We start from the raw sequence: 19613 nt of genomic DNA on the forward strand, positions 1-19613 counted from the left end.
ACCTGGGTTCGGCATGACGGCCAGGTGGTCCTACCAAGTCCAGGTGACCGGGTGCTCCCACCAATGCATGTACTCCGTGTTGGCCGGGATGACGGTGTTCACCTCCTGCCGAAGGAGGCACTCGCTGCGCTTGTCGTCGACAAGGCTGTTGAAGACGACGTAGCTTGCGTGCTGGGCCGGGTAGGCGTCTTCGCAGATCGCACCGCCGACTGGGGGCGATGGTGGAGGCGGAGGTGGCTGCCCCGTTCCCGTAGCCGGGGCCGGAGGAGGTGGGACATCGCCCCTCATGAGGCGCTTGGTGATGGCGCACTGCCAAAGCATGTGCGTGGACGGCCTTGCGCGGCTGTGGTGCTTGCAGGGAGCGTCTAGCATCTCCTCGAAACTCATGGCGGGTTGCCATGTTGTCTTGCCGGTGTGCCGGCGCTTGGAGGCCGGGTCGGTCGCGGGCGCCTGCTCGGCGGCCGTGACGAGCCGGTTGTCGTAGTGCTGAGCCGGCTGATCGGCCTTGCGCTTGTTGTTATACTGGTTGTGCTGCTACCGGCTACCTTCGCCGGCCGGCTTTGTAGGGGGAACCGACTTTGCTTTGCCGGCCTCATCTAGCGCCACCTGGATCTTCATGGAGGGGTCGGCGGTGGTGTACTTGTCCGCCATCACCATGAGTGCGGCCATCTTGGCCGACTCGGAGCACAAGAGCTTGTGCTTGAGGAGGGTGTCGTCCCGGCACCTGTTGACGAAGTATTGGATTGCTTGGACTTTGTGGACGCCCTCGCAGCTGTTCCGGAGCTTGGCCCAGTGTGTGGGGTACTCGCGGCCGGTCTCCGCCGGTCCCTGCATGCACATGGCGAGCTGACTGGGGCGGCCGAGTCGCCTGTACATGCCGCTGAAGTTGCGCATGAAGGCTTGCTAGAAATCGACCCACGCGTTGATGCTGCCCTTCGGCAAGATGTTCGACCAGGTGCGGGCCAACCCTTGGAGCATGAGGGGCGCGTAGCGCACAGCGAGGCGGTGGTTGCCGCCGATGACGCCGATGGCAGTGGTGTAGTCGGTGAGCCAGTCCTCCGGCTTCAAGGTGCCATTGTACTTGGGGGTGTCGTGGGGGAGCGTGAACCCTTTGGTAAAGGGATCACCTAGGATGCGTGGTCCGAAGCATGCCGACCCGACGTGGCCGATTTCCTCCAGCTCTGGGGAGAGGGCGAGTCGGTCGAGGCGATGACGGGCGTCAATGTCGTCGATGGCATGCGGGCCCAGCCGGTCAGTCACCATGCCACGGGGGGCCCAGTCTCCTCCCGTCGGACGTCGGCCGGGATGGACCAGGGAGTCGAGCCTACGTCGGGCCTCCGAGGTAGACTCGCTGCCCAAACCGCCAGCGGTCATCAGGGCGGGGTTGCGCCGGGTCCGGGTACAGCCGGAGTGCGTTTCGCCGGGCGAGGAGGACTCCGTGTGCTGGAAATCGCCGGGTCCAGCGACACAGGCGGAGCCAGATCCGGCTGGCTTGGCGACTTGGTTGAGGCGGTCCTGTTGTGTGTTAGCCGCAGCGAGGAGGTCGTTCACCCTCTTGTGGCGGTCTTGCAGCTCTTTGCCCGCGAGCTGGTCCAGGCCGACCATGGCCGCCTGGGCAGCGCACATGTTCTTCACGGGGGCCTCATAGACGGGAGGGATGGCGTTGAAGCCGCGCCCGATCGCGCCGCCCCAGGTCCGCACGTCGGCAACCCGGCTTGGCTCAGGCGCGTCCGGCGTGAAGCCGTAGGCTGCGTTGCGCTCTAGCTGAGCGGAGTTGAGGCTGCGCTGCGTGGCAGCGAGCGTCTCAGTGAGGTGCAGCAGACGCTGGCAATCCTCATCGAGGCGGGGTCCAGGCCTCGGCGACGTCGGAGACATCGATACCGGTGCCGATGGGGACGCGCAAGCTCTGCATCATGGCCTGCAGGGGGTCAGGCGGGTTGGCCCGACCCGCTGCGGTCCTACCTTCGGCATCCTTCCTCGCTGCGTTGGACGAAGAAGCGGCACTTGTGTCGGTGACGAAAACCTCTACGCAGAGGTCCATTGCCCTGGTGGGAAGCCGCCGCCGAGGGAAAGGGGGGAGTCGGAAAAGTCAAGCACCTCCCTGCGGTATTCATCAGCCGCAGGCACGTCGGAGATGCGCAGCGCGGCGAAGGAGACGGTGAGCGCGTCGATGACATCGTCCGCCAGTGTGACTGGCTTGTCAGAGTCGGAGTAGAGCCCCTCCGAAGCATGCATCCGGCTAGGACCTCGAGCTGCCTCACGGTGGGCGCCAACAGTCGTGGTGGGCGCACGGCAGATGCCATGGGATGGCTAAAGAGAGGAGGAGGCTCGAGTTCACCGGTGGGCTCTAGAGGCGAGGTCGGCATGAGCGAGCGCGGGACACAAGACATACCCAGGTTTGGGGCTCTTCGGAGAGATAACACCCCTAGTCCTGCCGAGTGTGGTTTATGTGTCACAGTACTAGGTTGCTCCTTGAGCTTTATCGGGGAGGAAGAAAGGCAGGCCGAGGCTTGGGCTGCTCTCTCCCTATGTGTGTGTGTTCTACTACTGTGTTCCTCACTCTCATGCATGGAGGCCTCCTGGGGTTTTTTATAGGTCAACTCCCCAGGGTTACAATGGTAATGTTATAGGGCCGCGGGGCTAGGACCCGCCAGGTACAAAGTCTCGCGGGGTTCCCCGGGCACGAAGCCCGCCGGGTACGGTGGCACTGTTTGCCATCTTGTCGATCGTCAGGTCGTGGCCGAGTCAAGTCGGCTACAGTGGCGCTCCGTCAGGTCGCTGCTTGCTAGTGTCATGGGTGACAACGGGTGCACTGTTGCCATGTCGAGGTTGGTCAACGGGTAGGTGGGGGCACTGTTGCCTCGTGCAGCTGACCAAAGGCATGGGCAGGACACTGTGGCTTTGATCATCAGTTGGTGGCGACTCGTCCCATCGTACGGCTGGGATGGGACGGCCGCTGACCCTTGTCTAGGTTGGAGTACACGCCAAGGGGTGTTGGCTTGTTGGGTAAGTCATGGTGCGCTGGGCTCGGCCGCCCTGGGCTAGCTTGTCGGAGAAGTCTCTCAGATTAGGCCGGGTTGAGGGGGCCTGGCCGGGTTGAGTTACTCGGCCGAGCGCGAGCCGTCTTGAGGCGCGATGCCGGCCCCATTGTTTTTTAAAAGGAACTGGGTTCCTTGCCTTCCCGGGGTCCATCCCCCCGACAGTAACCATAAAACACAGTGCAATTTTTTAAACATAGGATAATTATGATGAAGAAGGAGGCATTCCTTCGTTGTTGACTAATTTTTTAGTAAGCTGGTATGGCCTTGTCCAACATCGTCACTTCCTACTTGTGGTAACGATAGAAAAAGGAAAACAAATAAATACCAAAACAATAGCAAATCCAAATAACATCCAAAACAACTAAGAGCGGATGGATAGCAAGATATCGATCGGATGGAGATTCCAAAAGGAGATAGCATGATTGGAAGGTAAGTAGAGGACTCAATGACTTGACAGGGTTTATGTTGATGATGGATAATTAAGGCTTGTCAACAAGACCAACATCCCATTACAAACTATTCTATTGACCACAAGTAGTTCCCACTACACATCACGACTAACTATATAAGAAACTACTATATAACCAACACAATGGCATCCACACATATGAAATGGAACCACCCTATGCATTTAATTAAATGATCACAACATGGAATGAAAAGGTAAGAGTTAACCACAAATAATTAATTAGATAGGATCTAAATACTTATAATGGCGAACAATAGCCAAACATATACATCAACTATATAAAAATTCAAAAGCAAGTGTTCCATAAGACAAACAAACAATCATTACAAACCATACTAGTTAAGCAATCAAACAAAATTCAACAACATGAATTTAAATGATCTAGTTCTATCACTAAAACATTATTAAAAGAGAATAGCATCAACTCTAGTACATCAAACCAATTCATTTGTAAAACAATTAACAGAAACCATACAACACATGGAACAAATGGATGAACAACTATTCTAGACATGATTAAGAGTAATAATCAACCACAAGTAAATATTTAGATGAATCCAAATATTTATAATGGTTAACAACAAGCAAAGACTTAACACCAATCATAACAACTATTAGCAAGCATTTCTATAGTGAATGACATATCAATGCTATCTCAAAACTAATTGGACAACTTAATAATAATACACATCTCACCCACGTCATGGGAGTATAGGATCATAAATATGTATTGACTAACACAAGCATTCAACATATAATTGTTCATGAAAAGATTATAAACTATGACATGGTCTTAATAATAAAGAACAACTAATACCAATAACCACTAGCAATAATATTATCACCACATACTCAAAATAACAAAGAACGACACACACACTTAGTGTATGATCAAGCATAACTCTTCTAACATGACATATGACTCTTCATAAACATATGACGCGAGTCATACAAATAAGTATTAAAATATTCATAATACTAACATGAGACAGGGGCAATCATATAACAAGTAAAAGGGGCTATGTAATCAACTATAGTACATGGAACATAATAAGGCATGAAAGATAACTTGAATGAATAATGCATGGTTAGACATACAACAACTAGATACACAAGATATGACAAAGCTCGGCATACAACAATGCAATAGTGAGGTAGAATAAGGCTGAGCATGGATAATCATCACACGAGATGCCAAACTATGCTACCAATAGAATTCAACTCTTAACTATGACATGACCTGGTGGATAAAAACTAACCTAATGATGCAGCATTGTATTAGCACACATCACTAGCATGATAGTTATGATAAATAAGCACAAGGAGAATGTATACTAACATGTAAGAAAGTAAACATCTATGTCATGGCATCAATGACATCAAGCAATGAAATATCATAACATGCATAATAGAGACAAGATGCATTTCTATTAAATACAACCTACACTTATAAAGACTTAAGCTCCATAAACAGGAATGTGACATGAATTGATGCATACAATATCATCTAGTTACATAGTCACAACATCATGGAATGGTATTTATCAAGCAAGATGAAGCCATATAGAACGAGCATGTATCTCTACCAAGCAAACGGTAACAATATGCACCATCATATCATAAATACCAGCAACGTTGTAACACATGGAAATCATACAATAAAACATGCATTCAATGTTTGAACAAGTGCTAGCATGGCATGGTATTGTCTAGGTAAACAAAACACATCGAATAACTATCAAGATGTAATAATGTAAGTTATATATCATAAAAATAAATAATCCGTAGCAACACAAATCTTAAACATGACATAAAGCAACCATCCAAGTAATCGTTCATAACAAACATCTATAACAAGACATTTCATTTAACATCGAGCATAATGAGAACTATGCAAAATACATTAAATAATACAACTCAACTATACTAGACATGGCATGACTAAATGTTAGTAGACGACGAAAAATATTTAGGCAACACAATAATATTTGTAATGGTTAAAACATAAATAAATCTATGCGACAACCATCGATTAACCTTGGGCTTCGTATATCTTATAGCAACTATAAAACAACATCGACTCTACAACTAGTATAAAGAAACTAGATAACACATATAATTTAGATAAACAATAACCCAGAGCATATGTAATATGTAACACGCATGCATATTGATTGAGAACGGTTGTATGGAACATATGTAATATATCGCAATGCTAAACAAAACTAAATAAAATAAAAAAGAACTATTTTACGAAATTATACACATGGCGAACTTTCACCAAATTGTGTACAAGAGATTATTACAACATAAGATAGCGTATATAACTAGAATAAATAAATTCTTACAATAAACACACGCATGGTAATAATTCACAAACTTGTACATAGGCATATCATACGACTACATACCACACGAGAGAAAAATATCACATGAAACAACATGTTCAACAATTATCAAATAAATATAATTGGTAAAACAATAAATCAAGCAAGTCACATGACACACCAAAATTCCTAGGCGACTACCATGCACTCCTAGGCATATCAAGAACATATGAAAATTAAAATATCAACACAAACTTCATTGTACATAAACCCCATCGATCTCGGTCAAGCAAAAAAATATAAATAGAAAAAATGATTGACCAAACTAGCAATCTAACTCCACCACATGGTTACTACGTGCACATGAAACATTACATATGTTGAAACCACGCGCGACCAACGACATAGATAGGTTGAATCATGTTGTCTAGGAGATACTACGACTGACGTTTATGAGATGTGCAAGAGGAATTGGATAGAGGCTCACCGACTTTTATGGGAAGGTGCGATGAACTCGATGAACAGTGTACATGAACATGCTGAATTCTTCGTGTGTGGTTGATGGATGACACTCTTTCTTCTCTAAATGGAGCTGTGGCATGGAGGAGTATCATCTGGCAGTGCTTGGAGCCATTGGGAGCGAGCACCGACGTCCATGGAGTAGCAGCACTTCGTGGATGAATTTTTGGAAGAACGGAGAAGGGAGAGGTCAGGGAACTAGGGGATTGCAAGAGGAGTTGGAGTATACTCATAGATTTGAGAAGGGTTGAGTGTTAAGGGAACTAGATGACACCCCGCGCATTGCTGCGGGAATATGTGCTAAACTAGAAGTAGCAATAGCATAACTGAACATTTTTGCAAATATATATTCAAATAACAAAACATTTTTGAGGAAACCTATGTTTGGGGATGTCAGAAACCCGATTCCATATCAGATCGATCTAGCCGGTAACACCCCATATCACATTGTGGCCTCACGCACGATAACCCACGGGTGTCGCCTTACCATGGCCCGGGACCGTTTGCGCCTTTTGGCTCACGTATATGATAGTGTCGCTAGTATCCATATGATAGAGAACCCGGGCCGACATGGCTAGTCGTGAACCCAAAGCGGCACAGACCTATGGAGACAGGCATACATGAATCACATCAAGCATGTCGGTCATCAGTGAGTGAATCTGGGCTGTAGCACTGGGCTAACAGGACTCCGGGGAACCCGGGCTGTAGCAGGCTAGGCAGGACTCTGGATGTCACTGCGTGACATTTCCCCGAAGGGACAGACATAGGAACAAAGTGAAACACATGCCGGCCAGTCAAGTGTCCTGAATAGTAGTGCTGGGTGTAAGTGCATCTAGTGCCACCCCTAGTTGGTTTTGGAGTATTGACGACAAACCTAGTTGAGGGACTAATGTGTTTGTGTGAATTGCAGGATAACACAGGTAGAAGTCCCTCATTGATTCGGTTTTCCTACCAGAGATGACCCCTAAAATGTATGAAGACATTGATGTCAAAGGTGGTATATGAAGATATTCTCATTGAAGACTATGACAAGAGAAGACATCGCATGAAGCCTATGGAGCTCGTAGACTCAGATCTTTCATAGTTCCTTTTCTTCTTTATTGAGTCATAGGAACCACCGTACTGTTAAGTGGGGTCCAAGAGAACCAGTCAGAATGACTGAAGTGATGCTTAACCAAAACCTATGTCTTTGAGTGAAGACTATGAGAGCGAATCTTGTCCAGAGTCGGACAAGTGAGCTTTGCTTGTAGCCCAAGTAACATTGCCGTGTATGTTTGAAATCTAACCGTTGGAACACGTGTCAGTTCCTTAGTGACCCAGGGTCATTTCGGACAAATCAGGTTGGGTTGCCTAGTGGCTATAAATAGCCCACCCCCTACAACCATAAATGGTTGGCTGCTCAGAGTTAGAGTACATCTTTTGTCGTTTGAGAGAAACCCACCTCAAAGCCTTTGAGAGAGAATTCCTTGCGAGGATAAAGCCCTAACCACCCAGAGCCAAAGAGTGTTAGGCATCACTTAAGTCTTCTTGTCTGTGTGATCTGAAGACTTATTACACTTGAGGACTGTGAATCCTCCTACCGGTTAGGCATCATGTTCTGAGCATCCAAGAGTCATTGTGGATCGCCGGTGAACAAAGTCTGTGAAGGTTTGGGAGTCTACCTTGAAGACTTACCAGAGTGATTGGGCGAGGTCTGTGTGACCTTAGCTCAAGGGGAATACGGTGAGGACTGGGTGTCGTGAGCTGCGTGTTCAGGACTGGGTGTCCGGGACTGTGTGTCCTCAGGTTTAAATACCTAGCCGCCCTAACCAGACGTATAGTTGTCACAGCAACTGGAACTGGTCCAACAAATCATTGTCTTCAATGACTCACTGGTTCATCCTTCCCTTCCCTTTACTTACTGTTGGTCCTTGTGAAGTCATCGTATGACTACACTATCTTTTGTCTTCACTGAGTGACTGCTTGTTCTGATTGGCTTCTTAATATCTTCCTACCTGGTCCTTACTACCTAGCTGCTATTAGTCATTGTGCTTTCACTTCATTGAATACTTGACTATGGTTTGCCTAGTGTAGTCTACCTTCCGCTGCATGGTAATAGGTTTATTTCTATCGTTTGTCTTCGAAACTCCCATGTTTTGAAGACTTTCATAAAAATTGCCTATTCACCCCCCCCCCCTCTAGTCGATATAATGCACTTTCAATTGGTATCAGAGCAAGGTACTCCCTTGTTCTATGTGATTCGGTTTAACCACCTGGAGTTTTAGCTATGTCGACTGCAGGGATAATTAAAGTCTCCGCTGCGTGCCCCGTCTTCGATGGAACTGAATATCCCTACTAGAAGAATAAGATGTGCATGCATCTTGAAGCCATTGACGTCGACCTATGTTATGTCGTCAAGAACGGTGTTCCCAAGGCTGGAGAAGGTGTCACTGCTGCTGTCATCAAGAAGTTTGTTCAACTGGACTCTACTGCCAAGAATATCATCTGTGGTCATCTGACCAAAGGACAGTATGGCCGCGTGAGTGCTTTGGAAACATCTAAGCTAGTCTGGGACTGGCTCTCCAAGGTCAACGAAGGCGTCTCAACCCAGAGAGATCAGAGAATCAGTGTCCTTCGCAACCTCTTCAACCGCTTCAAGAGAAATGACAACGAGAATGTCCAGCTCACGTTTGATCGACTCACTGACATCACAAATGAGCTTCAAGCTCTCGGCGCCACTGAGATCACCAAGCATGAAGTCGTCAAGACACTCCTGAGATCACTTGACAGCTCATTTGACACCCTAGCCCTGATGATTCCAGAACGTCCAGACTTCAAGACACTCGATCCGTCTGACATACTTGAGAGGCTCAACACACACGAGTTTCAACTTTCTGAGAAAAGAGACATTTACGGTCCCAACTATTGGAGAACTCGTGCCTTGAAGGCAAAAGTTGTCTCCACATCTGAAGAAGAATCTGACAGCAGTTCTGATGATCCTGAAGACATTGGAAAGGAGCTTGCTATGCTTGTGAAGAAGTTCCAAAAATTCACCAAGAAGAAAGGCTTCAGAAAGTATTCACGATCAAGCTCAATGAATGATGAAGCTTCTGCTCACGACTACAAGAAAAGATCATGCCACAAGTGCAAGAAACCTGGCCACCACATCTCTGAGTGTCCGCAGTGGGACAATGAGAACAAGAACAAGAAGAAGAAGAAGAAGAGCAAGGAGTATGACTCCGACGACAAGAAGAAGAAGAAATACTCAAAGTCCTCTTCCAAGTCTTCCTCCAAGTCTTCATCACACAAGAAGAGCTCATCTGGCAAGGCACGTGCGTTTGTTGGCAAGGAAATGGATTCAGAGGAGGAGTCCGCTTCTGAGGAGGCGGAGGTGGAGTCTGAGGAGGAGTCCGATTCTGGCATTGCGAGTCTGGCTACATCATACGTTGCCAAGTCCATCTTCAACATTGAAGACAATGACTCCATCACCGACACCGATGCAAATGACAAAGACTACTCCGCTCCTACCTACTGCTTCATGGCACACGGTGCCAAGGGAAGGGTCTCCAGCAGAAAACCAAAATCGTCTGACGCTATTGCTGGGGACCTTAAACATCTTGTAGGGCGCAAGATCAAATGCCCAAATGGTCTTATTATGTACTTCATTCCTGAATCACTTACTACTCGCCCTATCATTCCTAATCTTGATCTAAGCTTTCATAACCCACTGGTTCGTCAAATGTTTTTTCTTCACAATTCTCTTCGTGAAGCATATCCCCCTAACTGCACTGTAGGGTATGACACCAGCTGCTTCAGAATGGATCATTGATAGTGGGTGTACCAATCACATGACTGGCAAGAGAAGCCTTCTTATGGACTCAACCTTACGTCCATCCGACAAGAGTCACATCACATTTGCTGACACTCGTAAAAGTAAGGTATTGGGTCTAGGTAGAGTTGCAATCTCAAAGGATCAACACATGGATAAAGTCATGCTTGTTGAATCCCTTGGCTTCAACTTAATGTCTGTCTCAATGCTTTGCGATTTAAATATGATCGTAATGTTTGGAAAATATCGTTGCCTTGTTCTAATGGAATCTGACGAGTCTCTAGTGTTTGAAGGGTATAGGAAGGATGATTTGTATGTGGTAGATTTCTCAGCAGGACCACAGCTTGCCGTATGTCTTCTGGCAAAAGCTTCAGAATGCTGGTTCTGGCATCGGAGGCTAGGGCATGCTGGCATGAGGAACCTCCACACCCTTGAAAAGAAGAAGCACGTCATAGGCATCGAGGGCGTCAAGTTCAAGAAAGATCACTTATGCGGTGCCTGTGAAGCAGGAAAGATAACGAGGGCGAAACATCCCTCGAAGACAATCATGACAACAACTCGACCATTCGAACTGCTCCACATGGATCTTTTCGGTCCCACTCATTACTCAACACTTACTACTACTGCTTGTCTCTATGGCTTTGTCATTGTTGATGATTATTCTAGATATACTTGGGTGCACATAATCCTCTACAAGACTGAAGTGCAGGGTGTCTTCAGACGCTTCATTAATCGAGCAATGAACAACTATGGCGCTAAGATAAAGCACATCAGAAGTGACAGTGGCACTGAATTCAAGAACACTGGCCTTGATACATATCTTGATGCTTTGGGCATCACACATGAATTCTCAGCTCCGTACACGCCACAGCAGAATGGCGTCGTCGAACGCAAGAACAGAACACTCATTGAGATGGCCCGAACGATGCTTGATGAATACAAGACTCCAAGAAAATTCTGGCCTGAAGCCATTGATACTGCATGCCATACAATCAATCGTGTTTATATTCACAAGCTTCTGAACAAGACATCTTATGAGCTCCTTACTGGCAAGAAGCCAAATGTCAATTACTTCAGAGTATTTGGCGCCAGGTGCTGGATCAAGGATCCACATCACACTTCAAAATTTGCACCAAAAGCGCATGAGGGTTTTATGCTTGGATATGGAAAGGATTCGCACTCCTACAGAGTCTTCAATCTCTTTCATTATAAAGTGGTTGAAACAGTGGATGTGCGGTTCGATGAGACTAACGGTTCACAAAGAGAGCACCTGCCAAATGTGCTAGATGAAGTTCCATCCAGTGAATCAATCAAACTAATGGGAACTGGAGAAATCACACCCTCTGAAGCTCAACTTGAAGAGGAACTTATCATCTCCGCACCTGATCAACCTGAAGACAATGCTCAGCCTGAAGACAATCCCTCTAACAATGACAATGATCAACAAGAGCAAAATCTTCGCCCTGTACATCCTCGTGTTGCCAATGAAGTGCAGATTGAGAGAATAATTGATAGCATCAATGCACCCGGTCCGCTCACTCGTTCAAGGGAAACGCAGCTAGCAAATTTCTGTGGGCACTTCGCATTCGTCTCAATAACAAAACCCAAGAAAGTTGAAGAAGCCTTCATGGAACCTGAATGGATTCAAGCTATGCAAGAAGAGCTTCAACAGTTTGAGCTGAATAATGTATGGGAACTGGTTAAGCGTCTTGATCCTCGGAAGCACAATATAATAGGCACCAAATGGATATACCGCAACAAGCAAGATGAGCATTGTCAAGTTGTCAGAAACAAACCTCGTCTCGTTGCTCAAGGATATACTCAACTGGAAGGAATTGACTTCGATGAAACATTTGCTCCTGTGGCTCGACTTGAAGCCATACGCATACTGCTAGCCTATGCAAATCATCATAACATACTTCTATATCAAATGGATGTGAAGAGCGCTTTTCTTAATGGCAAGATTGAAGAAGAAGTGTATGTTGCACAACCGTCTGGCTTTGAAGATCCAAAACATCCTGACATGGTATACAAGCTCAACAAGGCACTGTATGGCCTCAAACAAGCCCCTCGGGCTTGGTATGACACACTCAAATACTTCCTGAAGAGCAAAGGCTTCATACCTGGTTCCCTCGACCCCACTCTCTTCATGAAGACATATGATGGTGAACTGTTTGTGTGCCAAATATATGTGGATGACATTATCTTCGGCTGCACCAATCAGAATTACAGTGAAGAGTTTGGATATATGATGCAAGAGCAATATTAGATGTCCATGATGGGAGAGCTGAAGTTCTTCCTCGGTCTTCAAATACGACAGCAACGCAACGACATCTTCATATCTCAAGAGAAGTATCTCAAAGATTGCCTGAAGAAGTTTGGTATGCAAGACTGCAAAGGCTTCACGACGCCAATGCCAGCCAAACATCATCTGGGTCCCGACGACAATGGAAAAGAGTTCGATCAAAAGGTATACCGTTCCATGATTGGTTCTTTACTTTATCTATGTGCATCTAGGCCAGATATTATGCTTAGTGTTTGCATGTGTGATCGATTCCAAGCGGCACCAAAGGAATCGCATCACTTAGCTGTGAAGCGAATTCTGCGATATTTGGCTCACACCCCAACTCTAGGATTATGGTATCCAAAGGGCTCAGAGTTTGAACTGATTGGATTCTCGGATGCTGATTATGCTGGTGACAAGGTGGATCGCAAGTCTACATCAGGCACATGTCATTTTCTGGGGCGATCACTTGTATGTTGGTCTTCAAAGAAGCAGAACTATGTATCTCTCTCCACTGTTGAATCTGAATACATTGATGCTGGATCTTGCTGCGCTCAGCTTCTGTGGATGAAACAAACACTCAAAGACTATGGCATTCATCTGAAGCAAGTGCCACTCTACTGCGACAACGAAAGCGCCATCAAGATTGCCAATAATCCAGTTCAGCACGCCAAGACAAAGCACATTGAAATTAGTCATCACTTTCTCAGAGATCATGTTGTGAAGGAAGATATTGATATCATACACATCAACACTGAAGAGCAATTGGCAGATATCTTCACCAAGCCCTTGGATGAGAAGAGATTTTGCAAGTTACAATGTGAGCTAAATATCTTGGAATCCTCAAATGTCCTGTGATCAGGCACACATCCTAACACTTATGCATATTGATGACTTAGATGTGCAACACACGAAGTAAAGTATATCTTCAATCAATGAAGACATACATTCTAAGTGTGAATACATTAATGTGGAATTTGACTTCGGAGCGCCACGATAATTGTGCGCCGTGTCTGGGTCTAATACTTCGTATACGGTGGGTAACGCCACCACCAAGGTTCTGTTTGAAGTGTTTCACTCATGGCGTTACATTTGCTATGTCTTCACATTTGGTTTGGCTTCAATCTCAACATGTCTTCATGATTATCTTCACTATGTTGATTATATATATATATACTAGTGTTCTATCCTCTACAGCATTCACTTATAGCTATGTCTTCTTGTTGAATCTTTTGAACTAAGTGAATGTGATCGGACCCTAACCTCTCTATGCTTTCTATCTCAAACTCTATCTCTCCAAATCATATGCATTCTTTTGAAACTGTCAAATGTCTTCTCCGCATCCTTGTCAGCAGAAGATACAGAGACAAACATTAAGTCCGCTTTCAATGCTAATTCCTTCAACTGAAACCCGGAGAAGTGGGAACGACCACCCGACAATCCAGGCGTGCATGGGACGTGGAACAACCTCCGATATGCTGCATGATGGCCACGTGTTCCTCAGATGTGAATCGCCAGGGGCACCCGTGTAATAACACCGAGCCGCCCCTGTCCCTATAAATATGAGCCACACCACAGTCATTATCTCTTCTTTCACTCTCACACGAACCCTAGTGCCACCGCTAGCCCTCGACGACGCTGGTGACGAAGCGCTTAGCTGCCGCAACCTCTCCAACGCCGTCTTCATGCTGACCGCGGACATTGTCTTCTCCGCTGTCGCCGTAGGTGTCCTCCGTCGCCAAGTTAGGGCACGGACGATCGAACTTCTCGGCCTCCTCTTCCACTCCGTCTAGCAGTTCTTCGTGTGGTAAATAAAACTTCCTTTTTACGGCCCCTTTGATCCTATAGATTCGTCACTTTCTACCACAAGCAGTTTCTGTTCACACAAGTTGGATCTATTTCATACTGCATCTCATAATATGCCTAGTATATTCACTTATGCTTCACAAAGTAGTTAGATTCCTCACTTGTACTGATCCATGGATTCATACAAATCTGCAACCAACTCCTTATCTATGAGTGAATGTCTTCGCACGATGAGGTCAATGTCTTCTAAACTGATTTATCTTCAAAATCTTTTGAGAATGCATATGACCTCTTCCCCTTCCCTCGCACCTTAATGCTGTCACAGGTACATGTCCGTGGGCGAATCCCTTGGTTCTCATAGTCTGCATTCATTTGTAGAATTCTTACAGTATCACATAAATTCTTCCGAAGCCAGTTCCTGTTTGTCCAGCAAGCGAAAGCCTTTGAAGCCTTTGAACGTATTGAAGCCATTCAGTTTAAAGTTCATGGCTTCAGAGAAATCAGCAAGGAAGGGTGGCAGAAAGCGTCGAGGAGAAACATCAAGAGATCTGCCCGATGACCTCTCAGAGATGTACAAGACAGATCCTGAAGAGGATTACAATTAGTGCAAGACACGAATCCAATGGATTCGACGCTATTGGGCAGAACAGTGGTTCAAGTACAGATTTGTGACAAAGGAATATGCTGAAAAGAATGCCATCAAGCAACCATGGGGAGACAGCCGCTACAAAAATCTTCAACCCAGGTCCAGAGATGAAGCCATTGAACAAGGCTTCTATCCCTGCATGGTCCATGGACCACAGCCTATGGATGCTGACCCATCGTCACTGCTATGGTGTCGTGACGACAATCTGTTCAAGCGCAACTTCCAGTTTGCCCAGAACTCAGCGAAGCAGAACAAGAAGTCTTTGGGATTAGACTTCAACCCTGGTCCCTCTGCTCCCCGTGCCGATGGAACTCGCGAAGCTGAACCCAATCTTCTTGGGCCCTTCTACAACTTGGAAGGTCTCATCAGTCATATCGTGGTTCAAGGGACAGCCGTGAATGAGCCTGCAGATGACGCTGAATCAGATGTTGAAGCAGCCTAAAGCTTCAAAGCCTGCCTCTGCACCAAAAATCTCACGGGAGAAGCCACTGGCTACTGCACCTCCTGAAGACAGTGTGCAGTCTGAAGATTTGTCGCGCATCTCCAAGCCCCAGAAAGTCAAGATGCCTCTGCCACACAGCGGCCAAGAACTGACAGCTACTGCTATTCTGCGCAACGATGCCATCGATCTGTCCAGTGATGAAGATCTTGTAGATGACGCTCTTGAGCAACTGATCAAGAGCAAAGAAGAAGCAGAAATCTTCAATGATCTGCCTCTCTTTGATGTGGAAATCATCCACAACTTCATTGATGAGTGGTTTGACACGCCCAACCTCAGCTTCGAAGATCTGCAACTTCCCATTGGCCTCAGTGTCGCCTTCCATGGCGCCATTGCCTCAGAATTAGCTATTGCCCAGCGCATTGTTGAACTGAAGCAAAAGATTGACTTTGAGAAAGCTCAGTTCAAGAAGCATATGGCCAAGCTCAGCGTGCAAGAGGTGAAAAACTTCAAGATTATGCTGCACGAGCTCAAAGAAGCCTTTCTCAAGAAACGTGCAGAAGCTCAGGGTTCTCATGAGCGCATGAAGAGCCTGGCTGACAAGTGTGTGCAAGGCTACAATGAGGCTGAGAAGCGCAAGGCCCTTGGGCGTCCGGGCATTGATCCCAGGATGGCTGCTAAGTAGAAGAAGAAGCCCACTGTGGCCGAACCCAACGCACCAAGGCAGGAAGCAGATCCCATTGTCTTCCCAACTAGCATGACTGGCTCGAAGCCAAAGGCCAGGTCAACCACTTCAGAACTGAAGAAGAAGAGGACTGCTGAGGCTGAAGCCAGAAAGAGGAAATATCCTGAAGCCCCTGCTATTGCTCCCTCCAAGAAGAAGCAGAAGACCAAGAAGGAACGGGCTGATCCCACAGAGCCCTTAATTGTTGAACCCATCTCCATGGTTCGCCCTGACGCTGAACATCAAGAGCGCCAACTGACTGTCCATGAGCCTGCTTCCACAGAGGCTCATGAAGCTGAAGACTTTCCAGCAGCTGATCCCACCGCTGCTGAAGACATTGGTCACCATGACCATGTTGAAGATGATGCAGTTCTTCCTCAGATCGAGCACCAACAAGTATCATCGCCTCTGCTAACGCACAGCGAACTCATCAGCATTGGTCGTCCTCTGACGCCAATTGCTCAGGATGCATCATGGGCTGATCACCCACAAGCACAAGAGGAAGATGACTTTGAGGCCCAACCAACTCCAACTCCACAGGCGTCGCCAGCGTTACACAGGCTTCGCAAAGGACCAAGGCCTCCAGTCTCCGAGTCTGAAGCTAAAGCTACTAAAGACATTTCGGCTGCATCAGCCGATGAAGAAGAAACCCCAAGAGTTGCTACACCCCCGTCTCACCAAGAAGCTGTTCTCGAGGAGAACGTGACTGTGACCGACCCTCCAGCTCATCAAGTGGAGGTTGAGAATCTTGAGGCTGCCACCGACGCCATTGACGCTGTCATGGCTGAAGCCAATGTGAAGCCTACACCAACTCAAGCACCAGAAGTAAGCGAAGCCAATGATGCTACTGCTTCTGTTCCTGCGCCTACTGCTGGTCCTCAGTTTGACTATCATGTTGAGCACAGGCCTCAGGTATAGAAGCCAATTCCAAGGTTGCCCAGGTTTCCAGGTCCTGCATCAGCACGTGGATCCTTCAATGTCAATGGCTTCAAAGCAGACAACACTTTCTTCAATAGCTCCAAGAAACCCTACTCAAGGGAAAGAATATCTTCTGATCGGTTCTGGAGCTATCCGCAGCGAAGCTATTACTCCTGCATTCTGTACAATCAAGGTCGCATCTTCCCATATAAGCGTCTTGACATCGAAGCAATAGCTGGTCTGCCCTGTCTGGAAGAATCTCTGGATTGCTTCAAAGAGGTTGGATTGTTGCCGTTTGTCACCGACCAAGAGCACTGGAACGAAGAGTTGCTACTCCAATTCTATGCCACACTTCACATCCGTGGGTACAACAGAGATCCGAAGACTTGGGTCCTTGAGTGGATGACAGAAAATGTTCATCACGAAGCCAAAGCCTTTTATATCATTGAGCTCACTGGTCTGCCCACTCCTGGCGATCTCTACGAACCTGGCTGTCAGCTTCACAGTGAAGCTATGGAGAGCATCTTTCAGAAGCCTGAACCAAACATGAGTCAGATGCTCAGTATGATGAAGCCATTGCCACAAGATGCTGCATATCCTAAGGAGTTCTTTGTTGAAGACCTTGAGTATCTGCCAAGGACTATTTATCACAACATAAGGCGAACTCTCTGGACCATCAAAGGACATTCTCCACATGCCAAGCTGGAAGGTGCAATGAAGACTTTGGTCTTCTATATTCTTCATGGCAAATGCTTCAATGCACAGGACTTCTTCATCCGCCAACTTGCTGCATGAGGCTCTGATCTTTTTGGCTTGAAGTTCTATGCTCCATGGATAATGCGGCTGATTAAACTCCACTCCGCTATCTCATATCAGCCATTTGCTCGCAATCATCGGATCTTTCTTCCTGATGTGGATATGTCCGTTGAAGCCATTTATCCTGAGCCTACCAAGGAGCCTCTTAGTCTTCAGAATGTGGAGCATCAAAGTTTCTCTCAGAACATTGAAGGAGTTGAAGCAGTCACCCTTGTTTATCCTCTGGCTGGAACTACACGTGCACCTCATCGTGCCCTTACTGAAGCCACCGAAAGCACTATTGGCCAACGACCCAAGAAGCGATCTCGTGTTCTCAACAACCGAGAGCTTCTTGTAGCTCTTCATCAGAAACAGGATAGGCATCATGACTGGCTGAAGCGCCAAATGCAAAGCCTCTTGGTGGATGTCAACCGCATTCGCAATCTTGCCACCAAGAATGCCTTTGTTGCCCCTGAAACCTCTCGACGCACATGGAAAGGGCTGACGCTTATGTGCTCTGAAGATGATCTTCAAGAGGATGGTTTCTCTGAACGCTTCAAGTTTGACTCCACACCTCCTCGAAGGGCAGTGCTGCAACGAACTCCATCTCTTGAAGACTCTGAGTTCCCTTCCTCTGCTGCAACTGTGAATGCCAGAGTGATCGAGGACGAAGACGATGCTACTTCACCGCCACCTCCTCCAGCATGCTTCGACACTACTCCAAGTTCTTCTGCACCGCCGAACACCACCGACGACCCTACTGCTTCACCTACTCTTCATGGGAACGAGTAGATGCTCCATGTCTTCAAACCTTTTTGGTCCTTACTGACAAAAGGGGGAGAAGCATATGAGTTTGATAGTCTTCAAGCGGGTCCACATGGGCAGTTGCTGCCTCGTGTTTACAACTCTCGTTTTGATACATTTGGTTCTTTGAGTTGTAACATCTAAACCCGATGGTCGTCTGCTACTTATTTGCTACTTTGTGATGCGATGATAAATTCCGCATGTGCGACGATAAATTCCGCACTTAGATCATTTTGCAGACATCCATTTTCCATTATGCATGTCATTATCTTCACATACCTTCACATGCATAATGAATTGTCATCATAAGATGAAGAGGATCTCCACGAGTACAACCTTCCATGTGCATTTGCATTCCAAAAGCAAATTACTTATATGCACATCTTTAGGGGGAGCCCTTGCAACTAATGAAGACAATTCCTTATCCTTTACAATTTCACATATTATATTCCCCGTTGAAAACTTCAACTAGTTTTTCATCAATCACCAAAAAGGGGGAGATTGTAACTGCATCTAGTGCTACCCCTAGTTGGTTTTGGAGTATTGACGACAAACCTAGTTGAGGGACTAATGTGTTTGTGAGAATTGCAGGATAACACAGGTAGAAGTCCCTCATTGATTCGGTTTTCCTACCAGAGATAACCCCTAAAAATGTATGAAGACATTGATGTAAAAGGTGGTATATGAAGATATTCTCATTGAAGACTATGACAAGAGAAGACATCGCATGAAGCCTATGGAGCTCAAAGACTCAGATCTTTCATAGTTCCTTTTCTTCTTTATTGAGTCATAGGAACCACCGTACTGTTAAGTGGGGTCCAAGAGAACCAGTCAGAATGACTGAAGTGATGCTTAACCAAAACCTATGTCTTCGAGTGAAGACTATGAGAGCGAATCTTGTCCAGAGTCGGACAAGTCAGCTTTGCTTGTAGCCCAAGTAAAATTGCCGTGTGTGTTTGAAATCTGACCGTTGGAACACGTGTCAGATCCTTAGTGACCCAGGATCATTTCGGACATATCAGGTCGGGTTGCC

Source organism: Triticum urartu, chromosome 4A (genome assembly GCF_056163025.1).
Source record: "Triticum urartu cultivar PI428250 chromosome 4A, HENAU_Tu73, whole genome shotgun sequence".
Classification (NCBI taxonomy): domain Eukaryota; kingdom Viridiplantae; phylum Streptophyta; class Magnoliopsida; order Poales; family Poaceae; genus Triticum; species Triticum urartu.